We start from the raw sequence: 20,613 nt of genomic DNA on the forward strand, positions 1-20,613 counted from the left end.
CTTTGTTACATTTTGCTATGAAATTTGTTGTGAAAATAATTAACGATTTTAGCACTTGGTGACTGCCCTAAACTAGTCTTGCTTTCATCTGTAGCTCTGACAGGTCAACAGGGCCAGGGCCATAAAAAGACTCAAGTGGTTTTGAAGAGCAGGACAAACAAATGCTTACTAAAAGGAGGACAGGGTGACAATATAATTTGAAAGGTAGGTGCTTGCACCTCACGGCTAAGGGGCACATATTGACGTGTCCAAAACAAAGGGAGATGTTTAAAAAGCTCTGTTTTCCATGACAATGGGAGCCTGCAGAGGCTGGGCTGTGAATATATCAAGCCCCTCAAACCCAAACCCTTGTGTGAGAAATGTCTGTCTGAAAAGATACGATAAATTAAAAGAAAATGTTTCTGAGGAAGGGGTATGGTGTTACGGCCAGAGCTGCAGTCTTTGTCCTGAGGAACCACGTTGGAACCGCAGCATCTGCTTGTCATCCTGGGATTCTGGGAATCTGGGACTTTATCTCTCCATGCGTAAAAATGAATGTGACCTTTTGTAATGTATGTGGTGTGCATGTAAAAACCTTCAGGTCCAGGTTGCACTATATATTAAAAAAATCAGCAATGAGCTTCAGGAGCCGCAGTACGCTTTCTCGGAATAAGGACCCAGACACAAGCCTGTATAGCATAAAAGGCCACTTCATTAGTACCAGTAGTCATCAAATTCATTAGTTACAAGACAATACTTGAACCAGAGACATCCTCACTAATGCATGTTTTCTGATATCCGCCTCCCTTAACAATTCCCTAAATTTTTAACAATTCCCTAGAACAAATTAACCTCCTTTTCCCTGCAACATCACTTTTGATATTCCATTCACAGTCCTTCTTTTGTATTGCCCAACCCCTCCCTCACCCAGTCTACCAATCATCTCCAAACAAACTACCTTCCACCCAAAAACTTCTCTTCCTACCTCTGCGTTCCCCGTTCACCTTGAAGGGTGGATACACCCGCACCTATCAATCCCTCCAAAAATGCCCCCTAAACTGCTAAAACCTCTCCTACTATGGCATGGCTATGAATACTTTAAACCAAACAAGCCGCATATGTCCTTTAGTAATGAAAATTCCATCAGGTGGGTGGGTGGGCCTAAACTCGAATTCCTTGCACAGTCACTCCCAAAATAGAGTCTGCAGAAAGGCCTGACCTCTCCTCTGTTGAGACAATATAAATGCCTTAAGTAAACCCACTGCCTGATTTCTGTTGTCACCTATCCCAGTCCCCGGCCTTGTGGACTGACACAATTGTAGGAAGTGGCCTGGGGCATGGGCATAGGAAGTGTGGGGTATGCATGGGAAATATCCCCCCCAGATTTTGGAGTGGGGGGACACAGGGGACAAGGTCAGGGGAACAAGGGGGACCAAAGAAAGTTATCCTCCAGGGCCTCGTCAGCCATACCCCGATTGCCACTTTAAGTCGAGCTTCACGCTGCCAAAGAGGATGAACATGCCACCCTCCTGGAAGCCTTCAGCTTTTCAGTGCCACTGTAACTAGGTGTGGGGCAAGTAGTGCTGCACCACCAGGTAGCTTACAAAGCTTTATCAGGACAATGAGTAGGACAGTGAGGTTGCTGTTTCTTTCTGCATTTGAAAGACCGAGAAAGGTTGAACGCTATTAAGCCCTGAACAGCTGCTTGCCACAAATTACATTAAAATCTCCTGTAGTTCTATGTTTACACTTGTCTTCTAGGGAAGCACACATTTTCAAAGAACTGGCACATGAAATTTGTAATAAAGTAGCACATCTCATTTCAAGGAACCAATATGTTCTTGTTTTTTTAAGTCTCTTTTTATTATTGTTTTCAGTTTACATCTCTGTTTATATACCAATTGTGACCAATGTGGTTCCATACATATATGTATACATATATTATTGTAGGTATGAGGTATGTCTTCAGAAGGCTAACATACAACGTAGAAACACAAACAATTATTTAACAAAACAAGTCAGTCAATTAACATTTTTTCACTGGATCTAATGTTTATGAAGTAACTTTGCTGTGTGGTTGCTAGCAAACCATCATCCTGTTAAGTCTGTTTCTGCAACTTGGGACACCACTTTGTCAATGCAAACAAATGTTATAGTACAGTAGAGCACGCCAGGCTGTGTTACGCAACCAATCTACTTCTGTGTCCTCCTGTAAGGGTCCTTGATTAGGCCCATATTTAACAAAACTCTGCAACACTTCATACCACAAATCTGACAATGGGTGCCTACACATCCCACATGCCTTCTCTCTCCTTAATGTCTCTTCCTCTGCCCTAGCCCAAGCTTCAACATCCATTTTCCATCTTGCAAATATTGGTCAATGATTAGATTTCCATGTCACTGCCACTAGTTGTTTTACGAATGTGAGTGCTAAGTCTAATAGTCTATGAAGCACTTTTCTAGGTTTGAGACTTGTGAGCCCAATTAGTAAACAAATGTCTGGCCTACATTAAATCACTCTATCTTGAGACCCACTTAAATGCTGTATTATTTGAGTGCTATATTCCCTAATTCAGATACAGTCCCACACTGTGTTGAAGTCATGTGCGTATAGAGACTGGCACTGGGCACAAGGGCTAGGGTCCCCTTAATAAATCTCACAGATGTTCATGGAGCAGAGGTATAACTGGTGTAGAAAGTTCAATTGTCTATAATTCAGCCTAGTGTTTCTCAGCACTTTTTGAGTATATGACAGTATTGTCTCCCATTCTTTGTCCTTTATCTTGTGGCCTTTACTAGTCTCACATCTTTCTCTGGATTAGTCTAGACACCTTCTAAACATTTCATCATGAACGCTGATGTAATGCATGTCTATCCTGTGTAAACTTTGAAGTAATGCATTTCTAGTCCTCTGCCCCATAGTCCCTCAAATGTTAGTTTCAGTGCACCATAGTTCAAATAGTGACCAGGGTCCAAGCCCTAACAGGGGGTTCTGCACATGGGAGGCCAATCAAGGACAAAGTTGCAGCATACAGTGGTTGTCCGGAGGTCCCTGCAATGCCTGGATTTCAAAATGTAAATTTTCCAAAAGTAATGATCTGGGCCTAACGGTTTTTGATGGACTTCCGCATTAGAACCGCAATCAGAGCACCCTGGTTTGGTTCTTACCCCAATTCCACCAGTTCCTCAACTTTCACATCATCAATCCACCTTGTTTTGCATTGTACCTGGCCTGCCAGGTAATATAACTCTAACTCAGAAACACTAAGGCCCCTGTCCAAAATTGTGTGTTTAATTGACTCCAACACAACCATCTGTTTTCCTCTGTTCCATACTAGTGGTCGAAGGAGAGTGTCTATGAAAACCACTTAATAGGGACACAAACCAGGAAGGAAGTTAGTTAAAGTATAGCACCCTGGGCAGTGCCCCCCTCTTGGCAAGAGAAATCCTTGCCATAATCACCAAGTTGAGGTAGTGGCAAAATGCCACTGATCCTTTCAATGCCCTTAATGTGACTCCCAAATTACAGTTTCTCAGGTCCTTCAGTCAGTGATATATATTTAAATATTTAAAGGTATGAGGGGGCCACTGCTTTCCTGTTGCAGCTATGTCCAGTTGCTGCCCATTCCAGGTAACCGAGAAGAAATATGACTTAGTAGTATTTGTCTTAATCCCAGTGACTCTTCCAAACTCATCTAGAAGGTTAGCCCTAAATTTGATGTCCTGCTGTGGACATATGATACTAAATCATCCCCGTAATTTGATATACTATGCACTCCCTCCTATAGTAGGATGCCTCTGGTCCCCCCACTGCCGCCAGAAGTTTAATAGCAATAGCAAAAAGCATAGGGAAAAGGGGGCAAATCTGTCACGTTTCAAGATTTATAAAATATTGTTAAGATACATACCGTCTGGTTTTTATCAGGGCCACTAGATTAGATTACTATACCATAATCCACTTAAATCAGTGCTCTCCCAACTTCATTCTGTCCATAACCGCCTCAAGATAATTCCATCTTACAGTGTTGAAGACATTTTCAAGGTTGACAGAGAAAATTGTTGATTCAGGGAATAAGGCTACATTTGTCTCATCTAGAATCTTTTATAGTCTCCTGAGATTACTAAATGTGTTACAGGCAGAAAAGAAACCAATCTGACCCCGATGGATCAAACCAAAGTGGATGCTGGTGAAGTCAAGTTGCTAAAACTTTACTAGTGATTTTAAAATCCAGGTTCAGCATTGAAAAGAGTCTATATGATGAAGCAGTGTCCCGGTTCTTTCCTGGATCAAAAAGTGGTTCCACTAAGGCCTCCCTAGTTGAAGTTGGGAACTCGCCCATCTACCAAGCTGCTACATATACTCTGACCAAATGTGGTACCAAGTTAGTGGAATTAGTGTACCTGTCATTCCCATTAGTTTTACCCCTAGCCATGTGTGTAATGGCTTGTTTGATTTCATTTTCTATGATTTGGCCCCCCTCGAGTCTCTCTGATCTCGAAGTCCAATGGACTCAAAGGTGCCCTGCATCTGGGAGCATAGCATGTGTCCAACAGGATCCTGTATTTGTGTGATTGGAGACCCTCTAATCTCTGGAGCACCAACCAAGCCAGTATATTCCAGGCCTACCTTCCCCTTCATATACCTATTATTGTACTCTTTGTAATTATTACAATGCAACTTCTCGATGATCTAAATATACCTCTCCCTACTGTCAGCTAGTTTATTCTTAGTAGCCTAGGCCTTTACTGCGTCTAATTCCAACTCATGGATGGTTTTGTGGTGATTCATCTTTTAGTGCCTTCCAGACTCACATTACCCTCTGGAAATAGCTACCTCACACCACCACCTTAAAAACCTCCTATTCAACCATCACTTTGGATGCTGTACCCTGGTTACTTCGGAAGCATTCTGTAATCACCTCTACCAATAAGATATCGGCTGTGGTGTCTTATCAGTTGTAATCCAATAAAAAGTGGATTATGGTCTTACAAAGTTCTGCCCAAGTACTCCGAACTCACCACACATTGACTTAATGAACTAGAGCAGAACACTGCACCCAATCACATGTGAACATCATACGTGCTGGAGTAAAGCGAGTATTACCATGGTGTCTGTGTTGGAGCCTCCAAACATCCACCAATTCGCAATCCGCTATCCAACTAATAAAGCTCTTGGTTGCTTAACATACTGAGCATCTGCCAGTGGTTGCATTGAGAGATCTATGCATACATCGCAGACACAATTAAAACCCCTTCTGATGAGCATAGAGGACCAAATCAGCAATGCAAGGAATGGTACCTGCTTATGATTAGGCACATAAATACTGACCAACAATAACTCCTGCCCATCTAACTTACCTGCCACCAGCATATATCTTTCCTCTTTACTACAGTATGTGAGGCAGAGAACAGGACCATGGCCTTGATACCAATGAGGCTCCCCCCTGCAAAACATGAGTACCCTGTCATGAATATCTGACCCCTCCATCATCGTTCTAGTCTACAGACCTCAGCCTTAGTAAGATGGGTCCTTGGAGGAATATGATATGCATACCACTTCTCTTCAAGTATGCAATTATCTTATGCATTTTAGTTGCTGAACCCAGCCCTGTTACATTCCATGTAATAAGGGAGATCTTATTCTTCAGTGACATAATATTTTGTTTTCGAGTGGGAATCTATCCTCTCATCCTGCCTCAAGTAAAATGCTATCAGGTAGCCTAGTTGCCTCTGTGCAAGAGCATGTAAGTGTACACTCCTCCACACAGCACTACCACTTGATAGACTCATGACTGGATTCTCAAAACATAACATCAAGAGCCAATAAATCTTTTTGACAGGTAAAAATCACCCTTTTAACTAGTAATAAGTCACCACTAAGCAGGTCTTGCTGTTCCCAAAGCAGGGTGGATGGTATTTGAAAGTAGGATTGTAAGGAAATGCCTTATGCTAACATGTCCTACTGTACAGTGACTAGCCCCCAAAAGCTATTTTTCACTGTGACAGGCCTAGCTGTGCGATACAGAAAACCAGAGTGCAGATTAAAATCCAAAACTGTTTCCCAGAAATAGAACTAGCCACAAAAATAATTAAACAACTATTTTTAATAATTCTTAAAAAAACAATAACATGGGGAAAGTAGACTGTGGCATAAGACATCTGTCTCTGGGTTCTACATATAATTCTTAGAGCACACTTCAAAAGGTGAAACAGGATGCCAAGGCACTTCTTGTGCTTCACGGTCTGGTTTTTAGAAAACCCTCCTTTTTTTACTACCAGACGTCTGTCTCTCATTTATTGGGGATATAGTGGTTATCAGAAACTGGAGTTTAGCTTTAGATGTGAGAGAATGCTAAGATTACTATGGTGCACTCCAAACATACACACTCAGCTCTCAGATCCCACAGTTAGTGTGGCCAATGTCTTTTGCCATCTTCAAAACCACAGAGTATGTAGGGTTAGCCCTAAGAACTTAAATTTGATATGTTAGGGTGTGCCCAGGAGTCTTTTCCACCCACTAGCTTGTAACAGGCATAAATGTGGCACATCCACTGACCCGCTTCAGAACACTCCCAGACCTGAGGAAGATCAGTAGAGGACTCTCCCTGCTATCTGTGACTTGAGAGGAGCCCTGAAGGACTGGACATGCTGCCTTTTGTACACAGGACAAAGAAGTGAACCAAAGGGTCATATGGCTGACCCACTGTTTCAGCGATATGGAAATAAGAAGCTACAAGAAGCTTTTCCAGCAACAGCCCAGCTGTCCAGTGGCAACTGGACCTAGAATGAAACCTACTGTTGGCCTCTGCCTAAAACCCTATGAGTCTCTTAAATGTCTCCCCAGAGGTTTGGGGGAGGGGAGAACTTTTTAAGTGTACTCCTGTGATGGAATGGGACACAAAGAGCTAAAGTCAGGAGGTACAATCTTTGACCAGGGCAAATGTGGTTGGTGTATCCGACCTATGCTCCATCATAGTCAGCTTCAGATTTCACTCAAGTTCACGTCAATCAAAAGCATTGACTCTATTTGGTGATTTGAGCTTTTGGGAGCTATTTCTACATAAAACTCAAAAAATTCACATCTCTCGTTCACAATATTTGATTTTTGTGTTATTTTTGCTAATAGTTTCTACTCTATTTTTTAATTCAGTTTGGGATTTGTATTATTTTACATTTCAATTTTATTACTGTTTGGTACTGCATAAATACTTTACACATTGCCCTAAGTTAAGCCTGGTTGCTATGTAAAATAGTTACCAGGGGGTTGAGCTCAAGCTACTTTAGTGTCTTTTAAGGCTCACCCTGACAAGGATTGTGAAGATTACTTGGGGTGGGCAGTCAGAGGCAGACAGGGAGAATATGTGGTGTAACAGCCAGAGCTGCTTACTTTGAACCTGGGGAACTAGGTTTGAGTATCGGCATCAGCTCAACATCCTGTAATTCTGGGCATATAACTTAATATATCCCTGTCTAAAAAAATTGAAAGAGTCTTTGAGTAATGCAGCTGGTGCTCATGAAAAGCGCTCTAATACCTTCAGGTCAAGTTTGTGCTATACAAAACTGCAAACAAAATAAATAAAAAAATAACCCAATACCTTGCAGTACTTTTATTAAAAATGGAAAAGCTGTGATTAGATTAGAAACTTGCTAGTTATTTGGCTGAAACTTAAACACTGGACCACATCTAGAGGGTGAGTGGTGCTGTCTGTAACCCAATGGAATTGTCAAGTGGCGGTCTGGTCAAGGGTCTTTAAAAGCACTGTTTCTAAGCACTTTCATTCTTTCCGTAAGGAGACTGCAGCAAGAATTAATTGTTTCTGATTAGCCCATTTGCATTCTGAGGTTTAGGAATGTCACTAAGGACATTTTGAGTATTCTTTATTTCCCTCCTACAACCCTTGCTGCTTGGTGCTTGAAGGTGCAAGGTTAGTTTTCACTTATTTTCTATTTACTTTGCAGAATAAAAAAACAAAAAATCATGCTCGCAGTCTATGATTATATGCCCACCTTTATCATTATTTAACTTTTCCCCTTCAGAAATATGCAATTGTATACATTTATCGGAGCCTGCCTCACCGACCACGGGGAATTTTGTATGGGGTCAATGAAGAGTCCACAGGTCTGTCCCCCCAGAAATTTAATATCTCCTACGCCCCTGGCCTGGGGGAGACAGACTGTAGTCTTTGCACCCCATATTCCCTACAAAAAGACACTTCGGATCCTTCCACCCTGATCTGTGTACCCTGGAGGTCATGGGACTTGTACAAAGGGCACAGATGTGTCAATAAAGTAGAAATTGGCGTTCTTAGATTTGTAGCAGAAACTATTGACCAGATTTTGGGGGGTATGACAGAAGCACTGCAAATATGTGGGTTATCTTCTATAAAATTACAAAGGGTCGGATTAAAAATATCAATAGCATTACGTGTGTGATAGAGAGAGACAGAGACGCGCATTATGAAAGAGAAGTGCCCTTCATGTGTTTTATTCCATCACCTTTCTACCTTCCCAAGAATTTCCCTATGTATAACTGCCCACGTGGAGACGTATGTTTCTCGCACGCCTCATGAAGGTGGCCGGTAAGGGGCACTGATGATGTCATTAGCACTAATCTCTGACAAATGGATTGAGGTGCTCAGACCACTACTGTGAAGGGGCTCCCGCCCTCATGAAGGCAGGGCCACTGGAATTTAGCGGCAGGAGAGGACCAAATTATGTGGCAGTGTTGACTATATTATGTCATGAAAAGGAGTGTTATGCTGAGTAATGCGGCACATTTTGTGATAGTATTCTTTCATTATTATGTTATTTTTACGCAAGCGAGCAGTTTGCGAACGTTTCGACTCGTTACTACTAGTTTAATGCTCTAATACACGAAAGGCAATTGAAAGGTGTCAAGTCAACCTTTGTGAAGCACTTTCCACTGGGCGGCAACACATGTTACTGAGTTTTTAGTAACTTTTGATACCTTAGAGATAGAAGGGTTTGCGGCAGAATAGCATACTTCCGCCTGCACTGCCTGAAGGCAACCGATAGTGTGGGTTCGTTTATGGCTGAAGTGTTGTGCTTACCAGGTCTCCCAAGCCCCATCTGCTTTTTCATTCATCAGGGGGGCAATGTTGCTTAGTGTAAGGGGAATGGATATGCCTTCTATATTACTAGAGACTTCCCGAACTTCTGCTGCAAAAGCTGTTGTACTGAAATTGAAATATTTGAATATGGTGGAATAACTGCCCTACTAGTCGCCAGATTGCTTTTTGACCTCGCAACTATGTGTAACTCACAAAGGACAAGCAGACATTGTCTGACAGTTATTTTATGATCTAATTTGGAAAGCACAATATGTGTACCCGCGCCTCTGTCCTTGGAGGGCTGTCATTTTCCATCACAGCGTAATTGACAGGCAGTTATATGGACAACATTAAAACAGGAATTCTCAATGACGTTGAGAAGGCAAAATATTTCTCAACAAAAGGTAAATTGAATATGTATGTTCTGGGGAACAGTAACTCGGTGGCGTTTTTTCTTTATTTTCTTGCTCGAAGGTCATTCAAGGTACATGGTAATAAGCAGTAACGTATTTAATCTACTAAATAATATTGAAGTATAAATATCTCCATCTTTTACATTATATCGTATATGTCCACCTTATTTAATGTAATGACATGTTATTTATGTCACTCCTCTTACTAATATTTACCTTTCAAGTACTTTGAACATTTATCATATAACCCCAGGCGCAGGAAGAGAAGTAACTTGTTCAAGATCACGTATCATGGTCAAGTGAGAAAGATGTGTTTAGGATCTAGGGCTTCATTTAAGAGCACCATGCGCCACCGGAAAAGGACAGAAATTAGCCGTAGCTACAAGATACTGCATATGTCTGTCCTCCGCCCCCGCACTGGTTCACAAATTGCTGCCTAGCGCCAACGCAGGGGCACATTCCTGCCAAAAACAATCAGAAGAGGTGTGTTAGTCCTAGCAGTTCTTGGCATGGTTTCCTTTACTTTATGCTTCTGACCTCCTATTTTTGGACCCTGTGCTGCAATTTGTTTTGGCTGGTTTTGTATTCTGGGTGCTTTACCACATGCTAACCAGTGCTAGAGTGCAAGTGCTCTTTGTCTAAAATTGTATTGTTGATTGGTTATCCATGATTGGCATATTTGATTTACTAGTAAGTCCCTAGTAAAGTACAATAGAGGTGCCCACAGCCTGTAAATCAAATGCTATTAGTGGGCCTGCAGCACTGATTGTGCCACCCGCAAGAGTAGCCTTGTAAACATGGCTCAGACCTGCCACTGCAGTGTCTGTGTGTGCAGTTTTAAACTGTCAATTCGACCTGGCAAGTGTACCCACTTTCCTGGCCCAAACCTTCACTTTTTGTACATGTAAGGCAACCCTAATGTTTCCCCTGGGTAGCCCCATGGGCAGGGTGCAGTGTATGTTATAGGTAGAATATGTACTGATGTGGTTTACATGTCCTGATAGTGAAATACTGCCAATTTCAGTTTTCACTATTGCAAGGCCTCTCTCTCTCATAGGTTAATATGGGGACTGTCTTCAAATACATTTTAAGTGCAGTTTCCCATTGGATGCAGATAGAGATATGGAGTTTGGGGTCTCTGAACTCACAATTGGAAATTATATCTTTTGGTAGAGTTGTTTTTTAGATTGTCTGTTTGAAAGTTCCACTTTTAGAAAGTAGACATTTTCTTGCTTAACCATTCTGTGCCTCTGCCTGCTTGTGTATTCCACGTCTCGGTCAGACTGACAGTTGGGCTGTTTTAAATTCCCTCTAGACAGTGACACAAAGGGAGCTGGGGGGTGTCCTGCATATCCTGATGAGTCTCCTGGGCTTGAGTGGGGAGGGAGGAGCTGACACTTACACCTGAAAGGGCTGTGCCTGTCCTCTCACAATGCAGACTCCAACCCCCTGGAGTATGTCTAGGCCTGGGCAAGTCAGGATCTTGTGAACAGCAGAGACTTTCCTTTGAAGTTTACCTACTTCAAAGGCACAAATGAGTATAAGCAGTGGACTCAAACCCGCAGATTTTCACATTCCTTCCGGATCAAGAGGAACCTCTGTCAAGGAGAAGAGCTTGATGCTTGAGGAGGACCTGCCACTCTGACTGTTACTTTGGTGTGCTGGCCTGCTGCTTCTTCCTGAAGAGGGAAAGAACTGGGCATTGCTTTCTGAAAACCTGCTTGTGAAGTTTCGCCAAGGGCTTGGACTGAGCTTGCCCTCTGTTCCGAAGTCTCAGGGACATCAAAGACTTCATCTGCCAGTGCCTGGGTTTTTCTGCTGGGAGTCCTGACTTGGTTAGTGCTGCCAAATCCAGTCCCTGGGCCCTTAGAAGTGGAAGTTGGTAACTTGTGGGGGAAAATCCACACACAGCTGTGGCAGTTTCAGGAAAATCGATGCACGGCCCTAACCACGGCTGAAAATTCGATTCAGCACCTGCCTCATGGCTGGGGAAATGATGCAGCACCTGTTCGCACCGTGAACTCTTCGCAGAGCGCGTCGTAGATTTGCACTCACAGATCCTGGGCGTCAAAGTCTTCAACATCCCCAGAGGGACCCGAGGATGCGCACCTGGAACTGACGCACAGCCTCCCTTGTGACAAAAGAATCGGTGCATGGCATCCGTTGTAAGTGAAGAATTGACTCACGGCCTCACTTGTGAGTAAGGAATCAGCACATTGCTTGCTTTTATTATTCACTGTCGCCCTTGCTGCTTTATTTTTTACGCATACCAGGTACTTTGTGCTAAAATAACACAGCCATTGATTTCTATGGACTAAGACTCTTTTTATTTAACAATTCATATCTTTGCTTGTGTATGTTGGATGTTTGTCGTTTTGGTCTTGTTTAATTTAGATAAATATTGGCTATTTACCTAAATGGGTATGGAGTCCTTTTGTGGTGTTTTCACTATGTTACTGTGTGTGTTTTGTACAAATACTTTACACATTGCTTCTGAGATAAGCCTGACTGCTAGTGCCAAGCAACCAAGGGTGTGAGCAGGGGTTATCTGAACTGTGTATCTCCCCTACTGACTCGAGTGAGGGTACCTGCTTGGACAGAATGAAAACTGACTGCAAACCAGAGACCCCATTTCTAATGAGGTGTTTTCCTCTTTCTATGGAAATAAGAAATAATAAAGAAAAAAATTATATATGTCAAAAACATATGTTTATTGATATATACTTATATAGATATCTAAATGCCTTTTTATATGTATAATTTTAATCAAACAAATCATTATTGTATTGACATAGCAATTCTATATTAGCCACTTTTATGACCTGCAGGTCAAGATGTGCAGCGCCGACTTCGCGGTTTCACCATTACAATACGGGACCACAGGTGCTGTGTTGGATTCGGGTGTCCTGGACACTCCACTCAGGGGACACGGCACTCAGGACTCACGCTGTGGTGGGACTTCGGAGGCGCTGTAGCGGCGTCAGTCCTGCGGTGTCAGTCACGGTCATTGCACTCAGCGGGGACCAGGCCTCCTGCTGCAGGCAGCGGCGTGGAGTAGCACAGCGGCATTGGTTGTGAAGTCGCTCTGGAGTCAATGCACTTGGTTTCTTCTTGGTTTCACCATAACTCACTTCCAAGGGCCTAGAAACTGGATTTGGCACCACTTGGCAAGTCAGGACTCTCAGCAAGAAAGTCCAGGTGCTGGCAGATGGAGTCTTTGATGTCCCTGAGACTCATAAAAGGAGGCAAGCTTAGTTCAAGCCCTGAGAGAACCTTGAAAAGCAGGATATAGAAAACAAAGTCCAGTCCTTTCACTCCCAGGGCAGAAGTTGCAGCAGCAGACCAGCACAGCAAAGCAACAGGCAGAGTGGCATGTCCTCCTCAAACATCCAGCTCTTCTTCCTGGCAGAATGTCCTCAGTCCAGAAGTGTTCTGAAGTTGTGGGGTCAACAGTCCAATACTTATACTCATTTCTGCCTTTGAAGTAGGCAGACGTCAAAGGAAAGTATTTGTAGTGCACAAGAGCCTGACTCTTCCTATCCTGGCCCCAGCCACACTTCAGGGTGTTGGAGACTGCTTTGTGTAAGGACAGGAACAGCCCTATTCAGATGCAAGTGTCAGCTCCGACCTCAACTCAAGCTCAGGAATACCCATCAGGATATGCAAGACACACCTCAGTTCCCTTTTCTAGAGTGAATTCACATTCAGCCCAATTGTAGGTCTGACCCAGACGTGTATTCCACAGTCAGGCAGAGGTACAGAATGGTTAAGCAAAAAAATGCCCACTTTTTAAAAGTGGCATTTTCAAACTTACAGTTTAAAAAACAACTTCACCAAAAGATGTATTTTTAAATTGCGAGTTCAGTGATCCTAAACTCCACACATCTATCTGCTCCTAATGAGGCATTACACTAAAATGATATTTTAAAGCAATCCCCATGTTATCCTATGGGAGAGATAGGCCCTGCAATAGTGACAAATGAATTTAGCAGTATTTCACTATTAGGACATGTAAAACACACTAGTACATGTCCTACCTTTTCAAAGCACTGCACCCTCCAGATGGGGCTGCCTTGGGCCAGTCTTAGTGGTGACTTACATGTTTTGAAAGGAAAGGGTTGAGCCTGGCAAGTGGGTGCACTTGCCAGGTTGAAATGGCAGTTTACACTGTAGTGGCAGGTCTAAGACATGTTTACAAAGCTACTCATGTTGGTGGCACAATCAGTGCTGCAGGCCCACTAGTAACATTTGATTTACAGGCCCTGGACACCTCTAGTGCACATTACTAGGGACTTACTAGTAAATCAAATATGCCAATCATGGAGAAAACCAATCACCAACCCAATTTAGACAGAGAGCACTTGCACTTTAGCACTGGTCAGCAATGGTAACGTGTCCAAAGTCATAAAGCCAGCAAAAAATGAAGTTCAGCACAGGAAGACAGTCAGCCACAACTCTCTTTCTGGTGGCCCATCCCTCAGTTTTCATCATCAGACTATGCCCCACAGCACGACGGGGAAAGGCTGCAAAGGGAGAAAAGAAAGAGGAAGAGAAAAATAGAAAACCAGTGATGAAGAGATTAAGCAGCGTTGAAAAAGAACTTGAAATAGTGAGATACAGGAACAAGAGGTGTAGGGTGATAGAAGAAAGAGGCACAAGGTAGAAACAAAACAAATCAGCCTCGGTATTCAACAAACCCAGAATTCAAACATCAGACTGAAGGCTGCCTATTCAGGGGCCAATTACGAACTTGGCTGTGCGACCTTTGGACCACTCACATGACGGTCAGGAGAGTGTCACCCAGCCAGTGCCCTCCTGACAGCTGTAGTACCATGTTCCCGCCGGACGGCAGAGACAGTGCTGCAGCATTGGCTTCGGCTCTAAGGGAGAGCCGAGGTCAATGTCACCACATTGTCTGCGCTGCCAGCACAGGCAGAATGCGCAATGTTGCCATTGCATACAGTATGCATTCCGACAGTTCTGATGGGGGGACCTCTGCACTGCCCATGACATGGGCATGGCCAGTGCAGGTGTCCCATCTCTGCCTTTCAGCCGGTCTTTTCATGACAACGTCTCCGCAGAAAGTCAAGTCGTGATCAGCATGGCTGTGATAGCATCGGCACCGCTGTGCTTGACCACGGCTTTCACTGCTGCCAACATGTCGGTATCCAGGATCCTGGCAGTGGCAGCTCTCTTGACCTCCAGCATTATAATCTGGCTGTCAGACAGTCAAGGATGTGGCAGTCGGACCCCCACCGCAGGTGCAGCAGCCTTAGGACCACCATATTCGTAATCAGGCCCTAAATCAGTTTTTCCAAGAACAAACTGTTCAGAATGGTCAGCAACTGGCTTGGTCTACCAAATAAAGGTTCTTCTTTTTGATGACTGGCTTGCTACATGCGGTCTTGAGGTCATTGAGTAGGTTGATGAGGTTCACAAATTATTGATGATGATCTCTGCTCTGCTGGTGGCGTTTGTGGAAGGTAGGATGTATCGGAAGGCTTGTGGTATGCAGGAGGCTACTGTTGAGCCAACTGAGCCACTGGCCTGGACAATTTCTTGAATTGAGAAATATATGGTTGCTTAAAGATGAACGGTTTCTATTATCTACCTAAGAAAATTGTACAGCATGCTTCTCTTGTGGTATGCGGAGGTTGATTGCTGATTGGCTTGCTTCTGCTGTAGTATTACAGTGTCTTTTAAAACAAGATGGTATTAAATAGTGTAACAGAAGGCTTGGGAGAGAGAGTTATTGGGAGTGAGAGTTATTTGGCTAATGTGCTCCAGGTTTCAGATTTCTGAGATGACCCTTTGTACTTCTTTGGATGGGCATGTGCATTTGAGATCCACTGAGAATAGTGGAGTCTTTTTTTCTTTCTTGGTCAACGATCTGTAGGTCCAGATTTGACATTTGGGGTATAGTTTTTCATTTGTTAAGTTTACTTTCTTTTATAGTTCCACAACCCACAGTATCCATGTTTGTGTTCAGAGGAAGGTGGGAGTGAGGAGCTTTGCATGTGATTCAAGACGATGAGTGCATCTGTTTTTCATGGGAGTGTTTATCTGCATCTCGGGAAGCTAGCTAGAGAATTTGCTTGAGCATGGAGAAGGTTCACGAGTCTGGAGTTCTGTCAGTGAGCAAAAAAAGCTATTTGCCTTATGCATATTTTGGTTTGGGGAAGGAAAGGGGAGAGGAGCTTTGTGGGGGAAAGTTAAGTTAGCCCTGTGTATCTGTTTGTACGACTATTCATGATGGACAGGAGAAGCCATACCTGTGTATGGGTTTGAATGATGAAGTGGATGAGGCCTCTGAATTTCAGTCCTTGAGTGAAAAAAATAGGTGACAAACCTATAAGATATTGGGGTTATTACGTGAGAGGGTTTGAAGCCCCACTCAAATAATAAACACCATCCCTGTAAGAGTGAACCACAAAAAAGTCACTCAGTCAATCCATACATATTTGTATAGCTCAGCACTGTCACCGTGAGGACATCCGGGCACCGAGGTTGCAGGGTCTCAGTCAAGTCGACTGGGAGGGTTAGGTTCGTAGGTGATGGAGCAGGGTGTTCCAATTTGGAGGCGGTGTAGGAGAAGGAATGACCTCCACTGAGGCTGCGACGGATGCGAGGGAAGTGTGCGAGGGCCAGGGTGCAAGTGTCTGGAGGGTTTGTGGAAGTTCATGCGATGGTTGAAGAAAGTCAGTCCCAGGTTGTGTAAGGCTTTGTAGGTATGTATGAGAATCTTGATCTGGCATCTCTTCTGAATGGGGTGCCAGTGGAGGTTCCTAAGGTGGGGGTGATGTGGGTTTGTTTAGGGATGTCTAGGATTAGCCTGGCAGCTGTGTTCTGTATGGAATGAGGAGTTGTGTGGAGATTCTGGCATAGTGTGCGTCGCTGTAGTCAAGTTGGCCTGTGATGAGGGTCTTCCTGGTGTCATTGGATATCCATGTGAAGGTTCTGAGGAGCATGCAAAGGTTGTGAAATCAGGATGAGGAGACTGCCTTGATTTGGTGTGTCATGGTAATTTTGCTGTTGAGGATGAATCCGAGGTTGTGGGCGTGGTCTGTTGGGGTGGGTATAGGGCCTAGATCAGCTGGACACCAACTGTTGTCCCATATGGAGGTGTTTTCCTGCAGATCAGCATCTCTGTTCTCTCCGAGTTTAGCTTGAGGCAGTTGGTTTTCATCCAGTCGGCGACACTGGTCATGGCGTTGCGGAAGTTTGTTTTGATGGTGGAGGGGTCTTTCTGTGAGTGAGAGGATGAGTTGTGTGTCATCAGCTTATGATATGTTTTTTAGTCAGTGGGATCTGACGATTTTCTCGAGAGGGGTCATGTAGGTGTTGAATAGGGTTTGACTGAGGGAAGACTCTTGGGGTATTCAGCAAATTATGTTCTTAGGTTCTGAGGGTGCATGGTGGCAGGTGAGTTCTTTAAGTTCTTTCTGAGAGGTAGGAGGCAATCCACTTGAGGGCGTTGCAACGGATACAAATGCTGTTGAGCCTGTTGATGAGGGTGCAGTGGGATATGGTGTTGAAGGCGCTGATAAGTCAAGGAAGATCAGGACTGCTGGCTCCCCATGGTCAATGAGGGATCTGATGTTGTCTGTGGCTGCTATCACGGCTGTTTCCATGCTGTGGTTGGCCCAGAAGCCAGGTTGTGAAGAGTCAAGCAAGCTCTTTCTTTTTCTTCAGGAGGGGTCTAACCTCCATGTGTTTCAGTTCACTGGGGAAGGTTGCTGTGGTGATTGAGGTGTTGAGGATGTTGGTGAGTTCTGTGCCTATTTCCTTATTTCCCAGGTGGAAGAGGTAGTGAGGACAGGGGTCGGTGTGTGCTCTAGACTGGATGGAAGACATGATGGTTGTGGTGGCCAGTGTGGTTAGCGGCATCCAAGAGATGATAGCTTGGATGGTGTGCGTGAGGGGGATGAAGTTATTGAAGTCGACTTCGGTGGGTCAGGGATCAAAGTTATTTTAGATGGTGGCTATCTTGTTTTGGAAGTAGTTCAATAGGGTTTTGCAGAGTTCTTGGGGGGGGGGAGATGGTGTTCTCTGTGGCTGATGGGCTGGGAAATTCTTTGACTATGTTAAAGAGCTTCCTCGTGTGGTTGGTGCTCATTTTGATGTGGTTTGTAAGGGCTGCTCTCTTAGACCCTCATTACAACCCTGGCGGTAAATCCCGCTTACCGCTGTGCTGACGGCCGGCAACATACCATGGCCGTGGCAGAAATCCGCCACAGATATTCCAACCCACATCTCATAATCCGCCACAATACAGACACCCATACAAGTTTGCCACACCAAAGGTCAGTGATAAACTGGCGATAGCAAAACCTACACCATTACGCCAACAGGAGTACGCCCACACTATCACAACCCACGAATCAACGTGGCGGTCATTCAGCCGCGGTAACCCATTGGTGGTACACACTGCCGCACTCAAAATACACACACACTTACAAAACACAACCACTTTGGACAATTCAAAATACACACACCTGATACACATACACACACCACACCCACACCACTATAAAACACACACCCACATTACCCATAACCATTTACAACGACTTTTTTGGAAGAAGCAGTGATAGAGAGATTAGCAAACACAACACCAGCATCCACAGGCACACAACACCATCACTCATTCAACATCCACGCACCTCAAAGAACACACCCCAACACAACACATCACACAGCACAACAAACATCACTGCACACATCACCGCACACATCACCGACACCACATTATGGCACCTCAAAGAGACCCCAGGTTTTCTGAGGAGGAGCTCAGGGTCATGGTAGAGGAAATCATCTGTGTAGAGCCACAGCTATTCGGATCACAGGTGCAGCAGACATCCATTGCAAGGAAGATGGAGCTATGGCGGAGAATTGTCGACAGGGTAAATGCAGTGGGACAGCATCCAAGAACACGGGATGACATCAGGAAGAGGTGGCACGACCTACGGGGAAGGTGCGTTCCGTGGTATGCAGACACCAGGTAGCCGTACAGAGAACTGGCGGTGGACCCCCACCTCTTTCCCCACAACTAACAACATGGGAGGAGCAAGTCTTGGCGATCATGCATCCTGAGGGCCTCGCAGGAGTAGCAGGAGGACTGGACTCTGGTAAGTCAAATCTTTACTACTGTATCCCCCCACCCTACTTGCATGCCATCACAAACTCCTACCCCTACCCTCACACCCATCACCCCAACACCTCACAGATACCCCACTATCACAACCCACACATCCCTATATCAAGCCCTGAATGTAACACCAATGCATGGACACCCATTATAGACCTGCATGGACACCCATCACCAAAGCATGTCCAGTAGAGAGACTCACCCAGGGCACAAAATCACCCATCACACAAGGGCCCAGGCAATAATGCTAGCACAGGAGTAGAGGGAAACTCACACCTTGCACAAGATGGTATACACAGATACAATAACTATGCATTTACACCCCAACAGGACCCCTATACAACGTCACCGGACAGGAGGTGCCAGCCCTATCCAGTCCCCCCACAGAAGATGCCCACAGTGACGACAGCAGCTCTGCACGCCTGTATCAAGATGCCCAGCCCGGCCAATCAGGGACCTCTGGACAGTCGGTTTCCCTGCCACAGTCCCAAACCACCACTGAACCTCCCCCTTCAGGAAACACCACCACAGCACCCACCCAGCAGGCCCATGCCACTGTCCCCAGGTCACGTCAATCAGCAGTGTGTCCACCACTACAGGGACCCCAGGCAAAGCCACTAACCCAAGACAATCAGGGACCTGGGGTCAGTGGCAGTGGGCACACGGTTCAGGGGACTGAGGCTCAGGACAACAGGGAAGCTGGGAGGACTGCTGTGCGACAGGGAGAGGACAGGCCCAGGGAACCCACTCTCCATGAGGCACTCTCCAACATCATGGGAGCCTACCACCATTCCCAGGCGACCATGGGCACGGTACTGGCCAAGATTCAGGAGACCCAGTGGCTGCAGGAGGAACAGTACCTGGGGATCATGGAGGACTTGAAGTCCATTAACACCACATGGCCAACACCATGAGGGAGACAGTGGCACACCACCAGGCCCCTTACACTAGCCCGAACGATGAACAGCCCTCCACGTCTGCCGGTGCTAATGGACAGGAGGTCCCGCCACAAGACCAACAGGCCACCAGCAACCCACCCCCTGCAGAAGGAGAACCACCCTGCACACGGTCCCTGTGATCCAGGCACAAGACAGAGAACATTGCCAAGACCCCCACCAGGAAATAAGACTCTCCTGATTGTCACCCCTCTGTCCCACTATGTCATCCTGTCCTAATTGAACTGCCATTACTCCACTTCCTATGCCCCCTTGGACAATGCACCTGTGATACCGATTGACTGGAATCTACCATGGCCATTCCTCCACCATCACCCCAGCCCCTTCCACGTACCCCTCCACTGATTAGCACTTAAATAAACACCCTTGATTCACATAAAAATCTGGAGTCAGTCTGTGCTTTCACAAATGTGTTATGACAGCCTCTCTGACAAATATCAATAGCAATGTTAATTTGCACATACCAAAGTATGACAGTTGTTGGGCAGCAGTAAACATAGCAGAAGGCAGATTGTGGTACACAGATCTGTGAAAAGGAAAGCCAAAGTGAACAGTCAGGGTCCATACACAGAGGTAAAAAGGCAGATTTATGCAATGTCCTACAGTAGTTTGATATTAGAGGAGCAGTGCCAGTCTCTTACCTGTGTCTCACTGGAAATATTGCATGTTGATGTTGTTTCGGTTGTCTATATCTTCTTTTTCTGCCTCCTCTTCTTCACTGTCCACAGGCTCCACAGCTGCCACAAGACCAACATCAGGCCCATCCTCCTGCAGAAAGGGAACCTGGCGTCGCAAAGCCGGGTTGGTGCAACATACAGCATGCCACGATAATCTGCCACACCTTCTTTGGTGAGTAGTATAGGGAGCCACCTGTCAGATGGAGGCACCGGAACCTGGCCTTCAGGAGGCCTAAAGTCCGCTCTATAATCCTCCTAGTTCGCCCATGCAACTCATTGTACCGTTCCTCTGCCCTTGTCCTGGGATTCCTCACTGGGGTCAGTAGCCATGACAGGTTGGGGGAAACCAGAGTCACCTGCAAATATCGA

Source organism: Pleurodeles waltl, chromosome 10, assembly GCF_031143425.1.
Source record: "Pleurodeles waltl isolate 20211129_DDA chromosome 10, aPleWal1.hap1.20221129, whole genome shotgun sequence".
NCBI lineage: Eukaryota > Metazoa > Chordata > Amphibia > Caudata > Salamandridae > Pleurodeles > Pleurodeles waltl.